Here is a 7,500-nt window from a genome sequence, read left to right on the forward strand (position 1 = left end):
TCTCTCCCCCACTCTCTATCTCACTCTCTCTCTCCTCTCTCTCTCTCTCTCTCTCTCTCTCCCCCTCTCTCTCCCTCCCCCTCTCTCCCCCTCTCTCTCCCCCACTCTCTATCTCCCTCTCTCTCTCCTCTCTCTCTCTCTCTCTCTCTCTCTCTCTCCCCTCTCTCTCTCTCTCTTTCTCTTTCTCTCTCCCTCTCCCCCCTCCCTCCCTCTCTCCCTCTCCCCCCTCTCTCCCTCTCTTCCCCCCCACTCTCTCTCCCCCTCTCTCTCTCTCTAGAGAGAGCTTGTGTGTCTCACTGCAGCCATTCATTAATGGGCAGAGACCCTCGCTCGCCCCCGTGGGGACACCCCCTCCCATCACCCTCCCCTCCTCCTCCCCCCACCACTAACTGGATTAGACTGAAGCGCTCGCTCGCTCACTGCTGCTGTAATCATATTTGGCTCTCTCTCTCTCTCTCTCTCTCTCTCTCTCTCTCTCTCATGTCGAGGACCCCCAGAATGATCTCTATTTGGCCACCGGACCCCCCATCTGAGGGAGGGACCCCTGGAACTACATTAACCCATTCTGACCTGAGATCAGATTCTAAAAATGACAGTTTTCTGAAATCTATGTTTCTGTGTCAGTCGTTCTTCGATTCTTCTAAAATATAGCAGACCTACAAGCTCGTATTTTCAATAGCTAAAGCATGACATAATGCCAAAACGGGTTCCCGCCCAAAATGGGTTAAATTGTATATTGTAATGTAAAGACAAATCAGCAGCAACCATACCTATAACTTTCACTACCCCCCACCCCACCCCCAAAAAAAAAAAAAAAGATTTAATCCTCACTTCCATCACCTGCACTGACATTCACATCATTCTCACACTAATGCATTTATAAGTGGATCTAATTAGCTTGTTTTCTGTTTAACACATTTAGACCTGAGGACCATTCTACAGAATGTTTTCTGAAAAACCTCATGTTTCTACGTCAGTCGTTCACAAACATTTTCACGTCAAGGACCCCAAAAATATATGGAATATGCCGCCGACCCCCATTTGAAAATATGTTGTTCCAGGGACCCCCCCCCCAAGAAGCAAAGATTTGAGTTAAAAAAAAAAGCGTTAGCTCTGAAAGAATATATTATATTCAAAGATTTTTGCCACATTTTCACAATGTTTCAAAAATACCAGATGTACAAGCTCATACGAGCTTGTACATCTGGTATTTTTCAATAGCTAAAGTATAACGATGATGCTTTAAAACACCAAAAGGGGTTCCCGCTTTGAACGGGTTAATTGGGAATTTAACCCATTCTGAACGGGAACCCATTATGTTATGCTTTAGCTATTGAAAAATAGCAGATCTACAAGCTCGTAGCGCGCCACCGAGTGGCGCGCTACGAGCTTGTAGGTCTGCTATTTTTGAAAAATCAAAGAACGACTGACATTTTTAGAATCTGATCTCAGGTCAGAATGGGTTAATCAGACCAGTGTGTGTCCAGTGGAAACCTCGTATGAATCTGATCTCAGGTCAGAATGGGTTAAAAGCACGACAACTAAAAGATGATAAAACAAAGTGTCAGGACGTCATTCAGGCCCCAGAGGAGCATTACTGACAACACTTCTTTTCCAAAGTGGTTGCGGTTCGATAGATGTTAATAAACAACTCTATGGTTAAGCTCAGAAAGTAACTACACAAAGAATACAACTGGTAAGAAAAAGGCTTTAAAAGTGGGTGTCTTAGTTTAGACAGTTTTGGGTTTAGACTAGTCATTTGGTTAGACCAGTCATTAGTCCAACTACAACCTATCTCAAACCCTCACCCTAAACCTAACCTCCCACGGGGCAGCACACCTAAACCTAACCTTAACCCTCACCCTAAACCTAACCTCCCACGGGGCAGCACACCTAAACCTAACCTTAACCCTCACCCTAAACCTAACCTTAACCCTCACCCTAAACCTAACCTTAACCCTCACCCTAAACCTAACCTTAACCCTCACCCTAAACCTAACCTCCCACGGGGCAGCACACCTAAACCTAACCTTAACCCTCACCCTAACCCTAACCTCCCACAGGGCAGCACACCTAAACCTAACCTTAACCCTCACCCTAAACCTAACCTCCCACGGGGGCAGCACACCTAAACCTAACCTTAACCCTCACCCTAAACCTAACCTCCCACGGGGGCAGCACACCTAAACCTAACCTTAACCCTCACCCTAAACCTAACCTTAACCCTCACCCTAAACCTAACCTCCCACGAGGCAGCACACCTAAACCTAACCTTAACCCTCACCCTAAACCTAACCTTAACCCTCACCCTAAACCTAACCTCCCACGGGGCAGCACACCTAAACCTAACCTTAACCTTCACCCTAAACCTAACCTCCCACGAGGCAGCACACCTAAACCTAACCTTAACCCTCACCCTAAACCTAACCTCCCACGGGGCAGCACACCTAAACCTAACCTTAACCCTCACCCTAAACCTAACCTCCCACGGGGCAGCACACCTGAAGGCCTATTCATAGTCTGGATTTTCGGTGGTGAGGTGACCACCGCTCCGGTGGTGAGCTGACCACCGGAGCTGAAAAAACGTTGAGCGGTGGTGAGTAAAAACAGAGAGAAGGGCTGGAGCGGTGGCGGTGGTTTGCTCTTCACCGCGGCTCGTGACGTCATGTTGTAGTTCGGTGGTCACCTCAGTGACGTCATGTTGTAGTTCGGTGGTCACCTCACCACCGAAAATCCAGACTATGTATGAGCCTTAAACCTAGCCCTCACCCTAAACCTAACCTCCCACGGGGCAGCACACCTAAACCTAACCTTAACCCATGTCTAACCAATGACTAGTCTAAACTAAGTATGCACCCCTTAAGGGTTGTAGTTCACCTAAAAGAAACTACTCATTTTTAACACTTCCACAACCCATGAGATGAGGCCTTGAATTGATATGATATAGTTTAGAGGATATAGGACTATAATGCGTATCCACACCTGGTCCTACTTGGGCCTGGGCCCAGGTATTTCACACTTTTAGCAATTCACAATTTAGCAAAATATGGCATTAAGTGAATTATTATTATTAATTTTCCTATTTGGATCTGTAGCCACTGGCTCTGCCTAGATTGTCCATCTGTACCTGCATAGATTGATTGGTCATGCCTGTCCATCTGTACCTGAATCATAGATTGATTGGTCATGCCTGCCTGATGCCATGCCATCATGTGCTTGTTTCTAGAATGAAGAAGCAGATTTGTTTGTCTTCACCTCAGAAACGTCTTTGTTTATGATTAAATATAAACCAGAAGCCTCTCTGGGAGGATCCTAAATGTTAGCCTCACACAATGTCAAAACGTCTATTATTGCAAAGTGTTTGTAAAGAAAGGAAGTCAGCAGTCCCTATAGAGGAGAGGAGAGAACTGTCCACCATGTTGTATCCTGAGGACTCCAGCTTTACTCCACCGTCCTTCATTATGGATTACTACATGTTTGAAGACATCAAAGGTCAGAATAAAATTAGCTGAATGGATTTTCTTTGATTGTGCCCATGCTGTCTGCTGCTGTGCTATGGGGTGATAACCATGCTGTCTGCTGCTGTGCTATGGGGTGATAACCATGCTGTCTGCTGCTATGCTATGGGGTGATAACCATGCTGTCTGCTGCTATGCTATGGGGTGATAACCATGCTGTCTGCTGCTGTGCTATGGGGTGATAACCATGCTGTCTGCTGCTGTGCTATGGGGTGATAACCATGCTGTCTGCTGCTATGCTATGGGGTGATAACCATGCTGTCTGCTGCTATGCTATGGGGTGATAACCATGCTGTCTGCTGCTGTGCTATGGGGTGATAACCATGCTGTCTGCTGCTGTGCTATGGGGTGATAACCATGCTGTCTGCTGCTGTGCTATGGGGTGATAACCATGCTGTCTGCTGCTATGCTATGGGGTGATAACCATGCTGTCTGCTGCTATGCTATGGGGTGATAACCATGCTGTCTGCTGCTATGCTATGGGGTGATAACCATGCTGTCTGCTGCTGTGCTATGGGGTGATAACCATGCTGTCTGCTGCTGTGCTATGGGGTGATAACCATGCTGTCTGCTGCTGTGCTATGGGGTGATAACCATGCTGTCTGCTGCTGTGCTATGGGGTGATAACCATGCTGTCTGCTGCTGTGCTATGGGGTGATAACCATGCTGTCTGCTGCTGTGCTATGGGGTGATAACCATGCTGTCTGCTGCTGTGCTATGGGGTGATAACCATGCTGTCTGCTGCTATGCTATGGGGTGATAACCATGCTGTCTGCTGCTGTGCTATGGGGTGATAACCATGCTGTCTGCTGCTGTGCTATGGGGTGATAACCATGCTGTCTGCTGCTATGCTATGGGGTGATAACCATGCTGTCTGCTGCTATGCTATGGGGTGATAACCATGCTGTCTGCTGCTGTGCTATGGGGTGATAACCATGCTGTCTGCTGCTATGCTATGGGGTGATAACCATGCTGTCTGCTGCTGTGCTATGGGGTGATAACCATGCTGTCTGCTGCTGTGCTATGGGGTGATAACCATGCTGTCTGCTGCTGTGCTATGGGGTGATAACCATGCTGTCTGCTGCTATGCTATGGGGTGATAACCATGCTGTCTGCTGCTGTGCTATGGGGTGATAACCATGCTGTCTGCTGCTATGCTATGGGGTGATAACCATGCTGTCTGCTGCTGTGCTATGGGGTGATAACCATGCTGTCTGCTGCTGTGCTATGGGGTGATAACCATGCTGTCTGCTGCTGTGCTATGGGGTGATAACCATGCTGTCTGCTGCTGTGCTATGGGGTGCTAATTTGTCATTTGGAAGTGAGTTGAAAGCTGTTGTTATACACTCTGCAGTCTCCAATACTCATTACTCAACACTACTTCAATACCAGTCGTAGTGGTAGTATTCTGAAGTCTTCAATACCAGTAGGCTTCCTGGGAGAGAGTGCATGTTGTTGTTTATATGTCCAGCTTTGAGGGTTTGTGTAAACACACATTCTGACCTGAGATCAGATTCTAAAAATGTCTTCTACATCCTGACAGTTTTCTGAAAAAGGCTATGTTTCTATGTCAGTCGTTCTTCGATTTTTCAAAAATAGCAGACCTACAAGCTCGTAGTGCGCCACTCGGTGGCGCGCTATGAGCTTGTAGGCAGGTTTAGGCAGGTGTTTTAAACATAATTATTATAGTTATATAGTTATAATTTAGCTTTTATAAATATCTTCATGATTTTTCAAAAATAGCAGATCTACAAGCTCACAGAGTGGCGCGCTACCAGCTTGTAGGTCTGCTATTTTTGAAAAATCATGAAGATATTTATTTCAGAAAACTGAAGGATTTAGAATATTCTTTTTAATTTTGAGGTCAGGCCTAAATGGGTTAATGAATGAATTAATCCAGGCCAAGGTAATAATTATTTCCTGCTGTAATGGATTATATTTATGCCCAAACGTTTTCATGTCCAAATTGTCACTAATTGGCCCCGCGTGCGAAAATATATTCCAGGGACCCCCATGAGAGGAGCAGTGATTCTCAACCAAGGACCCCCAGTTTGACATGCATTCGTCTACGGACCCCCATTTAATGGCATTTCCATCTCTGGGACCCCCACATTTATATTGTAAAATCACCGTTAATTTAACTGCGAGTGTACAAATGGAACCAAACGGACCTTATAGGGTCCATTTGGTTCCTAACCATCATATAGCTGGGGACCCCCTGGAACTCCCTCAAGGACCCCTGGGGGGGAACCACTGGCCTAAAGGCCTATCAAACTGTGCTGTGTTACAGTAAAGTAAACCCACAGTGCCACCGTGTGGCGACAACAGGCAAGTGCAGCTTTCAAAAACACTGCAGTCCAACCATCATGTTTCCAACAACTGTGTGTGTGTGTGTGTGTGTGTGTGTGTGTGTGTGTGTGGAAACTCATTAATTCACCCATCCATCCAGGCACGTGCACACATAGACATCAACGGGGGCTTCAGCCCCTGCCCTTTTTACCCGTGAAAATGTTTGAGAACCACTGACTGACACGTGCAGAAACATGAGGGTTTTTTCAGAAAACTGTCAGGATTCAATAGAAGACATTTTGTAGAATTGTCCTCGGGTCTAAATAATGGGTTAAACAGTTATAATTACACCTCCCACTCTCCCCAGCAGTCCTGTGTCTCCTGACCTCAGTAATAGATTACAGTAACAGTTATGAACAGTAATATAGTAATATAATTACCTCCCACTCCACCATGAAGCCCTCCACCTTTGATTGATTGATTGATTGAAATATGTATTAACAGTTTGCAGAATTACAGTGCATTTCAAGCTGCACAAACGCAATACAAAGACTGGGTGGGGGGGTTCAGATTTTACGGGGGCCTGCAGTTTCGAATTGCAGCCGTCCGTAGGTGCCCTTTGGGAGCGGTTTTGAAAGAGTCAAGGGATTCACATGTCTTAATGACTGTTGGTAGGGCATTCCTCGCTCTCCCCAGCGCCCCTGTGCCTCCTGACCTCAGTAAATAGATATTAAACTGTTATAAACAGTTATAAACAGTAATATATGTGACTAGATTTGACTGAGAGACTGCCAACGTGCACATTCCAGCTTTTCACCAGAGGAGATTTTTTTTTTTTTTTTTTTTTTTTTTAAATGAGTTAGCACAGGCAGACTCTTCACATACTAGAGCATGTCTGAAATAAGTGTCAGAGCTGAAATTGACATGTAAATATGAAATAAATGCTTAAACATGTAGCTAGGTGTAATGTTAGAGACCACAGAAGACATGTAAATATGAAATAAATGCTTAAACATGTAGATAGGTGTAATGTTAGAGACCACAGAAGACATGTAAATATGAAATAAATGCTTAAACATGTAGCTATAGGTGTAATGTTAGAGACCACAGAAGACATGTAAATATGAAATAAATGCTTAAACATGTAGCTATATGGTGTAATGTTAGAGACCACAGAAGTGAACCTTTTCAAGCCTGTTTTCTCAACTCTCTGTTTCTCTGCAAGACATTACTCTATAAGCCATATCTCCTAAACCGGTGGGTCAAACTGAACAACCAATATGTCAATTTGAAGCTATGATTCCCTGCTTTGATATGAAATGAAAAAACAAAAATTCAAGAAAATTCAATGGCAGTCTCCTAGTCAAATAAATTTTGGTCACATATTATAGTAATATAATTACCTCCCACTCCGCCATGAAGCCCTCCCCAGCGCCCCTGTGCCTCCTGACCTCAGTAAATAGATATTAAACTGTTATAAACAGTAATATAGTAATATATAATATACCTCCCACTCCGCCATGAAGCTCTCCCCAGCGCCCCTGTGTCTCCTGACCTCAGTAAATATATATTAAACCGTTATAAACAGTAAATATAGTAATATAATCACCTCCCACTCCACCATGAAGCCCTCCACCTCGCTCTCCCCAGCGCCCCTGTGTCTCCTGACCTCAGTAAATAGATATTAAACCGT

At 45.0% G+C, this 7,500-nt stretch overlaps 1 protein-coding gene across 1 annotated transcript in view; it reads right to left on the reverse strand.

Annotated features, from left to right (window-relative positions):
• sdhaf3 (succinate dehydrogenase complex assembly factor 3) overlaps positions 1–7,500 on the reverse strand; it is a 14,990-nt gene that overhangs the window by 7,231 nt on the left and 259 nt on the right. The gene's annotated exons all lie outside the window — the stretch shown is intronic.

The sequence above is a fragment of the Protomyctophum parallelum genome (assembly GCF_964188405.1).
Source record: "Protomyctophum parallelum genome assembly, chromosome: 1".
In the NCBI taxonomy this organism is placed as follows: Eukaryota; Metazoa; Chordata; class Actinopteri; order Myctophiformes; family Myctophidae; genus Protomyctophum; species Protomyctophum parallelum.